Genomic DNA, 12,973 nt, shown 5'->3' with positions numbered 1-12,973 from the left:
TCCATCTTCTTTTGATACTTCCTGAATATTATATAGCATTGGAAAAAAAGGAACTCATAAAATATTGCACAGCATGGGTGACCCTGGAGGACATAATGTTGAGTGAAATATTTCAGTCACAAAAGGAAAAATACTTTAAAAGAAAAAAAGAAAATACTGCATAACATCACTGTTATAAAACAGGACTGACATGCACATGCATGTTTATTGCTGCTTTGTTCACAATAGTGAACAACCTAAGTGCCCATCAACAAACAAATGGATAGAGAAGCTGTGGTATATTCACATAATGGAATACTATGCTGCATTGATAAACAAAGAATTCATGAAATATACAAAATGAGTGACCATGGAGGACATTATGCTAAGTTAAATATCTCAGTCACAAAAAGACAAATAGACTGCCTAATACCACTGTTACAAAACAGGCCTAACATGGGGTTGGAGGGAAATTAAGAAAAGAGAGGATAATAATGTGCATGGCATTGAAACAGATGAGGGAGAGAACTGTATAAAAGAAATATATTATTAGGTATTATTGACATGACTAGAGTCCAAAATAAGAGCTGCATAGTAAAGTGGTCTCGGATGGGGGTGGGGGAATGACTGTATAACCATGAAATAACTTTTTTTCCAAAGAAAAAAGAGAACTGGGGTGGCAAGGAGGAAAATGTGCAAATGAATGAATGGAAATCCAAGTTCTTTATAAAGTTCATTAAAATCTCAATTAAAAAAAAAACCCAGGACTGATGTGGAGGTTGGGGAGAAACTACGAAAAGAAGATATAAATAATGAACACTGCATTGGAACAGATAGGAAGGAACTGTCTAAATGAAATATATGATTAGGCATTATTTGTATAACAACAGTCCAGAATAAGAGGGCCATAGAAAAGTGGACTGGGGGAGGGAGGAAATCATGCAAAAATAATTTTTTTAAAGTGAATTGGGGACCTAGAGAGGAAAATGTGCAAAAATAAATTAATGAAAAGCCAACGTTTCTGTAAACTTTCGTTAAGAGCACAATAAAAAAAAAGAAACAATTTTTAAATTCAGATAGGATAGACTTAAGATTAAATTTTGGTTCCTGTGAATTTGATTTAACCTTCTTTAGCTTTAGTTTGAACTTTCATAAAAGTAGTTGGTGGTCTGTCCCACAGTTAACACCTGGCCTAGTTTTTATAGTTGATATTTAGCTTCTCCAGTGATTCTTCCCACATATGTAATTGACCTGATTCCTGTGCATAAAATCGGGGAAAACAATGTTTATAGTCATCATGTATGTTTCTTATAAAACATATTCACAATGAATAAATCATTGACTGTACAAAATTCTAGAAAAAAAAAATCTGGTACATACATACCATGGACTGCCAAGAAAACAAACAGGTCTGTCCTGGAAAGGGTGCTCTTTGGAGACAAGGATTTTGAAGCTCCATCTCACATTCTTTGAGCATGTTGCCAGAAGGAACCTGTCCTTGGAGAAGGACATCATGTTTAGAAAGGGAGAGGGTCAGCAGAGAAGAAGATGATCCTGGTGAGATGAATTGACTGTGGCAATGATATCAAGTGTGTCAGAGACAATTAGGTTGACTGGGACAAGGTTCAGGGTCATTGTTCATAGTGTCGCTGTGAGTCATAGCTGACTGGACAGCACATAATAACAACCACCAAAAGAGCAAACAAATCTGTCTTGGAAAAGTGCAACCAGGATGGTGAAACTTCATCTCACATACTTGAGCATGTGGCCAGAAAGGGACTGATCCTTAGGAAAAGACATCATGCGTGGAAAAATAGAGCATCAGCAAAAGAGAGGCAGATACTAAAAAGAATGATGGATTGACAGTGACTGAAACAATGGGCTTGAGTATGACAGATTATGAGGATAGCACATGATAGAGGAAGGTTGCTGTAGAAAGTAAAGGACTATAACCTTCAATATGAATTGAAGCTCAACATCAAGAAAACAAAGATTCTCATTACTGGGCCAATTAGCAGCTTCATGATGGATGAAGAAGAAGAAGAGACTGAGATTGTTGATAACTTCAGCTTGCTTGGTTCCACAATCAACACTCTTGGCACCAGCAATCGGGAAATCAAAAGATTGATTGCATTGGGAAAGTCTGCCGTCAGGGACCTCTCTAAAGTACTAAAGAGCAACCATGTGAGTCTGGAGTCTAAGGTGTGCATGATCCATGCCATGGTCTTCGCGATTACTTGCTGTACATCCAAGAGCTGGACATTAACTAAGGATAAAAGAAGAAAGAGTGATGCCTTTGTGTTGTGGACTGGAGGAGAGTGTTGAACACTCCAAGGACTGCGAGGAGAACAAACAAGTCTGTCCTGGAGGTAGTAAAACTAGGCTGTTCCCTGGAGGAAAGAATTTTGAGGCTTCATCTCACATACTTTGGGGACATGACCAGGAGGGGCTAGTCCTTGGAGAGAGACAGCATGTTTGGAAGGGTGGAGAGACAGAGCAGGAGAAGACGACCCAGAATGAGATTAATTGACTCAGTAACTGGAGAAATGGGATTAAGTCTGTCAAAGATGATGCGATTGGCTCAGGATAGAGCAGGTTTCAGAGCTAATGTGCATAGATAGGGTCACTATGAGTTGCAGGTAACTCGTTGGCACAGAACAACAATATGAAATTGCAGCTAACCCTGAGAATGGGAATCTCGGAACACTGATTGTGCTTAGGAGAAACCTATACTTGGACCAGGAGACAGTCATCAGAACAGTGCATGTAAACACTGCACAGTTCAAAATCCAGAAAGGTATACACCAGGGATGCATCCTATCTCCATACCTTCTCAATCTAAATGTGGAACAGATCATCCTGGAGCCTGGGCTGTATAAGGTAGAATGTGGAATCAGGATTGGAGGAAGATTCATCAACAACCTGCATTATGCAGATGATACATCCTTGCTTGCTGAAACTGAGGAGGATCTGAAGCACTTGCTGCAGGTCAAGGACTGCAGCCTTACATAGTTTGAAGCTCAGCATCAAGAAGACAAAGATTCTCACCACTTGTCTAATTAGCAGCATCACGATAGTCAGCAAAGAGATTGAGATTGCTAACAATTTCAGCTTGCTTGGCTCCACAACCAACACTCCTGGTACCAGAATCCAGAAAATAAAAAGACGAATTGTATTGGGAAATCTACTGTCAGGGACCTCTTCAGAGTACTGAAGAGCAATGATGTCAGTCTGAAGATTGTGGTGCACCTGATTCATACCATGGTCTTCACAATTATTTGCTATGCATCTGAGAGCTGGACAATAAGGATGATAGAGGAAGGATTGATGCCTTTGAGCTGTGGTGCTGGAGAAGAGTATTGAATATACCATGGACTGCTAAGAGAAGAAACAGTTTCATCCTGAAGAGGGTGAAACCAGGGTGTTCTTTGGAGGCAAGGATTCTGGAGCTCCATCTTACATACTTTGGGCATGTTGCAAGGAGGGGACCATCCTTGAAGATGCATGGACATCATACTTGGAAGGGTGGAGGAACAGTACAAGAGAGGCAGATCCTGTATGAGATGAATTGACTCAGTGACTAGGGTAATCGGGTAAGTGTGTCAAAGATAATGAAGTTGGCTCAAGGTAAAGCAGGCTTCAGGGCTGTAGAACATAGGGTAGCTATGAGTTGCAAGGAACACAATAACATAACACATAACAACGTGAGTTGTAATACAGTATTAGAAGTGGAAATCAGATTGGAAATTTCATAAAATTAGAAACAGCTTCAAGCATTCTTTAATAATTGGAATGTGGAATATATGAAGTATAAATTTAGGCAAACTGGAAGTTGTAAAAAATTAAATGGAATGTAGAAAAATGGACATTCCAGGCATTAGTAAGTTGAGAGCGACTGGCATAGGCCATTTTAAATCAGACAATCATATGATCTACCACATCAGGAATGAAAAACTGAGCAAGAAAGGTGTTGCATTTCTAACTAAAAGGACAAATTCAAGGTCTATCCTGAAGTACAATGTTGTGACTGATAGGATACTATCCATACATATTCAAGGAAGACCTGTCAACATGACTATTACTCAAATATATGCACCAACTACTAAAGCCAAAGAAAAGGGAACAGGATTTCTACCAACTTTTGCAGTCAGAAATTGATCATATATATAATCAAGATGTATTCATAATAAAAAAAGATGCTTTAATAATTATTGGTGTCCTTTTGTCTTGGTTCTCTCCTCCAACCAAGACGGATCACCAGCAGCTCTACTGGAATCAACCACAGAAATTCGGCCAGGTTCTTGCTTTTGTCACATATCTTCAAACCTGCATTGGCTGATCTAGAAATATGGACTTAACATGTGCCACTAGTGTTTCCATAAGTACGAAAAATATATAGGTTTCATCAAGTTTCACTAGGTAATCTTCCTTCAATAGTTTAGTCAACACACCTTGTTGTTTTTGTGTGCTGTTGAGTTGCCTGTGACCCATACTGACCCTATGTACAGCAGCACTGAAGTCTGCCCTGTCCTGAGTCAGTCTCACTGATTCTGACACACCTATCCCCATTACCCCATTTACTGTGTCAGTCCATCTCATTTGGGGTCTTCCTCTCCTGCGTCATTCCGAGCATGATGTTCTTCTCCAAGGACATGGCCTCTTAGCCATGTACCCAAAGTACGTGAGACAGAGCTTCAAACCTACATAACAAGAAACAAAACACCACTTTTTACATAAAATAAAATTTCAATTATGATAGTGTGAAAAAAAATTACTGGTGACTGGAATGCTGAAGTTGGAAACAAGAAGGAATGGTATTGGGAAAGAATGGTCTTAGTGACAGAAAGGAGGCTAGACATTGAATGATTGAGTTTTGCATGTTCAATGATTTATTCATTGCAAACACTTTCTTGAGAAACACAAAAACTTACTTTACACATGCACCTCATCTGGTGGACTATACAGGAATCAGATTGATTACCTATGTCGATATTATTACAGGAAAAGCACAATATAAACAGTAGAAACCAGGGCAGGTGCTGACTGTGAAAAAGACTGTGGATAATTACTCAGATGCAAGTTCAAATTGAAACTGAAGGAAATTAAAACAATCCCAAAAGAATTATAATATGATCTTGAGTGTATCCCACCTAAATTTAAAAGTTGTATTAAGAACAGATTTGAGACATTGAACATCGACAATCATATACCAGAGAAAGTGAGGGGATGACATCAAGGATATCATCAATGAAGAGAGGCAAAGATCACTACAAAGACAGAGGAAAAATAAAAAATAAAAATTAATGTCATAAGAGACTAAGTAAATTGAATTAGAGTGTTGAGAAATCAAAACAAAGGAAAGAGATGCTGAAGTAAAGAAGCTGAACAGAAAATTTCAAAGGGCAGCGCAAGAAGACAAAGTATTATAACAGAATTTACAAAGAGCTTGAATTGGATAATAAAAAGAGAAAACTCAATTGGCATTTCTAAAGTCAAAAGGACTAAAAAACAAATTTAAACCTTGACTAGCAATACTGAAGAGTGCTATGGGAAAAATCTTGAATGATCCAGGAAGCATCAAAAGAAGATGGAAGGAATTCAGTCACTGTACCAGAAAGAGTTGGTTAACACTGAAAACTTTCAGGACTTAAGATATGAACAAGAACAAATGGTAATGAAGGACGAAGTTTAAGCTGCACTGAAATCATTGGAAAAAATAAGACCCCAGGAATTGATGGGATACCAACTGGCAAGTTTCAACTAATAGATGAAGCCCTGGATATACTCAACAGTCTATGCTAGGAAATTTGAAGGACAAATGCTTGGACTGGAAGAGGTCCATATTTGTTCCCATTACCAAGAAAAGTGACCCAACAGAATGTAGAAATTACTAAACAATATCATTAATATCATATGCAAGCAAAATATTCCTGAAGATCATCCCAACAATATAATAGTACATTAACAGAGAATTGCTGGAAGTTCAAGCTGGGGTTAGAAGAGGCCATAGCACCAGGCATATTATTACTCAGTTATGTCACATGAATCCTGGCTGGAAGAGACTACCAGAAGAATGCCTACTTGTTTTCTTTCAACTAAGCAAAGCCATTTGACTGTGTGGATCATAACAAACTATGGATAACATTGAGAAGAACAGGAACTCCGGAACACTTTATTATGTTCCTACAAAACCTATGTCTAGACCAAGAAGCAATTACCTGAGAGCAAGTAAACACTAGATTTTTCTTTTTTTAAATCAAAAAGATGTGCATCAGGATTGTATCCTTTCTCCATAGCTATTCAATTCGTATGTTGTTGTTATGTGCTGTAAAGTTGCCTGCGACTCCTAGCGACTTTATGTACTACAGCTGTGAAGCCTGGCTTGTCCTTAACCAGTTTACTGACTCCAACACACCTACCCCCATTGCCCCAGTTACTGTATCAATCCATCTTATCTGTGGTCTTCCTCTCTTGCACTGTCCTTCCAACCTTCCAAGCATGATGTCTTCCTCCTGGCCACATGCCCAAAGTATGTCAGACAGAGCTTCAAAATCCTAGCCTCCAAAGAGAAACTTGGTTTCACCCTCTCCAAGACAGACCCATTTGTTTTCTTTGCAGTCCATGGTATGTTCAAGACTCTTCTCCAGCAACACACCTCAAAGGCATCAATTCTTCTATCACCCTGAGTCATTATCCAGCTCTCTGATGCATAACAAGTAATTGCAAAGACCATGGACTGGATCAGGCACACCTTAGTCTCTAGACTGACATTGTTGCTCTTGAAATATCTCTGACAGAAGATTTTCGCAGTGAAATTTGTCTTTTGATTTCCTGACTGCTTGTGCCAAGAATGTTGATGGTGGAGCTGACCAAGCTGTAACTGTTAACAACCTTAATCTCTTTTCCATTAGTCATTGTGCTGCCAATTGGCCCAGTGTTAAGACTCTTTGTCTTCTTGATGTTGAACTTCAATCCAAATTGAAGACTACAGTCCTTGACCTTCTGCAGCAAGCACTTCAGATCTTCCTTAGTTTCACAAGTAAGGTTGTGTCATCTGTATAACATTTGTTGTTGATGAGTCTTTCTCCAATCCTGATGCCACATTCCTCCTCATAAAACCCAGCCTCTCAAATTATCTGTTCTGCATATAGATTCAAAAGGTATGAAGACAGGACTCATCCCTGATGCACTCTCTTCCTAATTTTGACCCATGCAGTGTTTCCCTGCTCTGTTCTGATGACTGCTTCCTGGTCCAAGTATAGATTTCACATAAGCAGAATCAAGTGTTCTACAATTCCCATTCTTCTCAAGGTTAACCATAGTTTGTTGTGATTCACACAGTCAAATGCCTTTGTATAGTCAATGAAACATTCCTTTGGTACTCTGCTTTCTGTCAAGACCCATCTGGCATTGGCTATAATGTCTCTAAGTGCCATGGCCTCTTTTAAACCCAGCTTGTGGTTCTCTTTCAACGTACTGTTTCTGGATAATCTTCAGCAAGATTTTGCTTGCATGTGATATGAGTGATATTGTATAATTTCTACACTCTGTCAGGTCACCTTTTTTTAGAATGGGAATAAATGTGGATCTCTTCCAGTCAGTTGGTCAGGTAGTTGTCCTCCAGATTTCTTGGCATAAAAATCCATATACTGAGAAAATTATTTAAGAAGCTGGACTCTGTGAAAAAGAATGAGGCATCAGGATATGAGGAAGAGTCATCAACAACCTGCGTTATGCAGCTGACACAAGGATGCTTGCTGAAAGTGAGGAGGACTTGAAATGCTTGCTGCAGAAGATCCAGGACTATAGCATGGATTGCATCTCAACATCACAAAAATAAAAATACTCACTACTGTACTAGCAAGCAACATCATGATAGATGGAGAAAAGATTGAAATTGTCAACATTTCATCTTACTTAGATTCACAATCAATACCCTTGGTATCAGCAGTCAGGAGATCAGGAGAGGTATTTCTTTGAACAAGTCCACTGTCAGGGCCTCTCTAAATTATGGCGAAGCAATGATGTCAATTTGAAGACTATGTTGTTCCTTATTCAGGCCATGGTCTTTTCCATCACTTACTATGCACCTAAGAGCTGCGAAGAAATAAGGATGACAGAAGAAGAATTTTGGTGTTGGAGAAAAGCACTGAATATCCCATGGACTGCCAAAAGAACAAATAGATATATCTTTGAGAAAGTGCAGCCCTCTGCTCCTTGGAGGCAAGGATGACAAAACTTTGTCTCTGATATTTTGGGCATGTTGGTAAGTGAGGCTATTCCTTGGAAAGGGACATCTTGGAAAGGCAGAGGGTTGGCAAAAGAGATGAAGACCCTCAGCAAGATGGATTGACACAGTGATGGCGGCAATGGGCTCAATTGTGTCAGAGATAATGAGGATAGCTCATATACTGTAACTATACAGTAGTTAAAGTGCTTGGCTGCAAATCAAAAGGTTAGTGGTTCAAACCCACCTGCCACTTTGCAAAAGAAAAAAAAAAGTGGAAGTCGGCTTCTGTAAAGAATTAACAGCCTTGGAATCTCTATGGGGCAATGCTACACTGTTCTATGCCCAAACTTAAACTAAGCCCACTGCCATTGAGTTGCTTCAGACTCATAGTAAACTTCCATCAAGTGTCTGAATCTGTGAATCTTTACATAGGAAACTAGTTCTCTTTCTCCCACCAACCCACTGACCCCCACAGAGCTATATGCAAAGTCAAATTGAAGCTGAAGAAAAGTAAAACAAGTTTGAGAGCCAAAATATAACCTTAAGTATATATTAAGAGCTCCTCTCCATTTTGGTGACTGGGTGACAGGGCAGGAATCTGTACGATGGGTGCGCTTGTTTTGATTCAGGATCGGGTGAAATGTCTGGCTGTTTTGTGATTTAAGCCTCTTGTGTAGTGTCAACAAGACATCCTTGAGTGCTCTCAAACTCCATGTTATTATATTTTGGAGGAATAATTTAAGTCATATAGCACTCTTCTGTCAATTTGCTGCAATGAGATAATCTGGGTTTGCTGTGACGCTGAACCTTGTGCCATTGGGGTGTCAAATGCCATAACGGTTGCCCGTGGTGGACAGTGTTGGGTGAAGCTTCCAGTTTAAGACAAGTTTGGAAGAGGAGTGGCATCCACTTTCTGAACTACATGCCTCTGGAAACTCTATGAACTAGGAGAAATTATGACATTAGTTACAGAAAGGCTTCAGGTCTTTTGTTCATAAGGTTGCTATGAGTCATGTTTGACTCTGATAGCAATCAACAACAAAAACAACAACAACATATGTAACCTGAATTTAGAGACCATCTCAACAATAGATTTGATACACTGAACACTAATGACTGAAGATCTAGTAAATCGCCAGATGACATTAAGGATATTGTGCGTGAAGAAAGTAAAAGATAATAAGAAAAGGAGAGAGAGAGAGAGAGAGAGAAAGAGAGGAAGGAAGGAAGGAAAGTAGAAAGGAAGGAAGGAAGGAGCTGGATGTCATAGAAGAAATTCTGAAATTTGCTGTTGAGCATAGAGAAACTAAAGCAAAAGACAGAAATGATGAAGAGAAATGAACAGAAGGTTTCTAAAGGAAGCTTGAGAAGACAAAATAAGAATAATGAAATATAGAAAGTGCTGCAGTCCCAAAGGTGGGCAGCTCAAATCCACCAGATGCTCCACTGGAGAAAGAGGGGGAATCTCCTCCTGTGCCAGCTGGATACAATTTGATGATACACAATAAGGAAAAAAAGGGAAAAAATATACTATGCAAAACCCTTAAATTTTCTTGACTATGCAAAGGCATTCAACTCTATGGATCATAATAAATTATGTAAATAATTGCAAAGAATGGGAATTCTGGAACACTTAATTATGCTTGTATGGAAACTGTATGTAGATTAAGAAGGAATTATTCAGAAACCATCTGACAGGGATGAATTCTTTTACCATACTTCTTGTTGTTGTTGTGTGACACTGAGTCACCTGTGACTCTATATACAGTAGCTCTGAACCCTGCTCTATCCTGAACCATTCTCACTGTCTCCAACACATCTACCCTCATTACCCAAGTTACTGGTCAATCCATCTCAGCTGGGGTCTTCTTTTCCTGTGCTGTTCCTCTACCCTTCTAAGCATGATGACTTTCTCCAGGGACTGGTCCCTCCTGGCCACATGCTCAAAGGACGTGAGATGGAGCTTCAAAATCTTTGTCTCCAAAAAGCAGTCTAGTTTTGCCCTCTCCAGGATAAACCTGTATGTTTTCTTGGTAATCCATAGTATGTTCAATACTCTTCTGCAGCACCACAACGCAAAGGCATCAATTCTTCTCTGGTCAACTCTAGTCATTTTCCAGGTCTCTGATGTATAGCAAGTAGTTGCACAGACGATGGCCTGGATCGGGCACACATTAGTCTCCAGACTGACATTATTGCTCTTTCACACTTTGTAGAGGTCTCTCACAGCAGCTTTCTTTTTTTTTTTTTTTTACCATTTTATAGCACAAGCTTTATAGAGAACAGAGTAACATGTTTTGCCATACTGTACTCAGTTTGGTAGAGCCCTGGCTTAGACTGCTTCTTTTAAATATCAGTTGAGGTTTCACACTTTGCCATGTAGCACGTTCTCCACTGCTCTGGTTACTTGATCAGCACTGAAGTTGTTCAAAGAGACATTCTTCTCTTGGCCAAATGCTTGTACATTTCAAAGGAATCAGTAACACTCAGGTCTAAATGGAATTTTGGCTGATTCTGGGGTGGCCATAACAAGAAGGACTACAGGTAGGCTTAAGGACTATGGGAGGCATGTATAAAAGAGCCCATAGCGGGCCCAGAGCTCGCGGATTAGGATGGGTAGGTCAGGATTCGCCTTTTTCAGCTCCACGTACTTTTTCTCTATGAAGTCCCTGACGCCCTAGCTGCCGACTGAGCGTTGACATAAGTGGATGCGGATCTCCCGCAAGGCTAGTTTTACCTGGCTCCCACGAATTGCAGAGGCCTCACAGCAGCTTTCAACAGATAATTAGTCTTTTGACTTCCTGAGTGCTGGCTGGTGCCACAAGTGTTGATTGTGAAGCTGAGCAAGCTGAAATTGTTAACAACCTCAATCTTTTCTCCATCTATTGTGGTGCTGCCAATTGGCCCAGTGGTGAGAATCTTCATTTTCTTTATGTTGAACTTCAATCTATATTGAAGACTACAATCCTTGACATTGTTAAGCAAACACTTCAAGTTCTTCTCAGTTTTAGTGAACAAAGTTGTATTATCTGTAAAACGTAGGTTGTTGATGAATCTTCCTCCAATCCTGATGTCACATTCTTCCTCATAAAGCCCAGCCTTCCAAATGATCTATTCTGCATATAGATTGAAAGGTATAAAGAAAGGATGCACTCCTTTCCTAATTTTGAACCATGTAGTGTTTCATGGATCTATTCTAAGGACTGATTTCTGGTCCAAGCATAGGTTTCGCATGAGCACAATCAAGTGTTCTGGGATTTCCTATTCAATCTATATGCTAAACAAATAATGCAAGAAGCTGGACTATATGAAGAAGAACATGAGATCAGTATGGATCAAATTTTAACATAAAACAAAAATCTTCACCACTGGATCAGTAAGCAACATCATGAGAAAGGGAGAGAAGATTAAAGTTGTCAAAAATTTCACTTTACTTAGATCCATAATCGACATCCATGAAAGCGGCAGCCAGAAAATCAAACTATATATTACGTTGGGTAGATCTGCTGTCAAGGACTTCAAGAGTGAGGGTGTCACTGTAAAAGACTACCTAACCACCCTCCCCCATGGTATTTCCAATTGCTTTATATGCATGTGAAAGCTGGACAATAAATAAGGAAGAGCACACAGTTAATGCCTTTGATCATGGTATTGGCAGAGAACACTGCATAAACTGTAGACTGACAAAAGAACAAACAAATCGGTCTTGGAAGAGGTGCAGCCAGAGTGCTTCCTCACAGTGAGACTGGTGAGAGTTTGGGTATGCAATAGGAGGGGCCAGTCCCTGGGAAAAAATACCATTCTTGGAAAAGTGTCTGATGGCAAAGGATAGGACCTCAATGAGATAATCGACTGACACAGTGACTACAACAATGGGCTTAAGCAAAAGTTGTGAGGTTAGGACAAGATGAGGCAGAGTATCGTTCTGTACAGGGATTCCCTATGATTCAGAGCCAATTCAACTTCACCTAACAAGAAGAAGCTTCAGGACAATAGCAAACTGTATGCCACCGAAGCCCATCATCACTGCCTCCCTGTGTTTTGCATCTCACCTCCACTCGTCACCACCAAACCCAGGAGAAAAGAGAGGCTACACAAGACAAAGCACACATGAAGGCTGCTTTCGAGGTGATAGGCACAGAAAGGATAAGCATCTTTATCTGCTAACCACACTCTTCCTAAAAATGCACTTCACAAGACAGGGAGATCCTAAGTGAAGTGTGTGCTGTTGTTTGGGGTTTGTTTGTTTGTTTTTGTTTTTACATCTGTGAACTTCTTATGTTCAGTACGGTTTATTTTACTATCTTAAATGAGTTCTAGTTAAATGCAGAGTTTTTACCTTTGTTGTAAATCTAATGACTTCACAGAAAAGACTAAATTTGAAGTCAGTGATATATAGAGTGGGGGCTCTGGTGACATGGTGGTAAGGAAATGTGCTGGCAACACAGAGGTACACGATTGAACTCCACCAGCTGATCTATGGCAGAAAGACAAACAATCTCCTCCCACGTGATTTGCTGCCTCTGAAAATCCCCTGGAGGGTCAGCTAGGGATCCGTTCTGACTCGATAGAACACAACGACCACCACAGGTACCAAGAGACCTTTGAGTTTAAAGACATTTGGCAGACAAGGAAAAGACCTAGAATTTTCATTTTCCCATAGAGAAGTGCCGGAAGTCCAGGCTGGGTTTAGAAGGGGTCATGGTACTAGGGATATTGTAACTGATGTTAGATGGATCTTAGCTGAAAGCAGGGAATACCAGA

General features: G+C 39.8%; 1 pseudogene; it reads right to left on the bottom strand.

Moving 5' to 3' along the window:
* Positions 1 to 10,574: 10,574 nt before the first annotated feature.
* LOC102858305 lies at positions 10,575 to 11,666 on the bottom strand (annotated as a pseudogene).
* Positions 11,667 to 12,973: the final 1,307 nt, after the last annotated feature.

This window comes from Elephantulus edwardii, unplaced genomic scaffold (genome assembly GCF_000299155.1).
Source record: "Elephantulus edwardii isolate Elephantulus edwardi_28Jun2011 unplaced genomic scaffold, EleEdw1.0 scaffold00221, whole genome shotgun sequence".
Classification (NCBI taxonomy): Eukaryota; Metazoa; Chordata; class Mammalia; order Macroscelidea; family Macroscelididae; genus Elephantulus; species Elephantulus edwardii.
The sequence above is the reverse complement of the archived record's forward strand: the minus strand, read 5'-3'. Positions and strand labels throughout refer to the sequence as shown.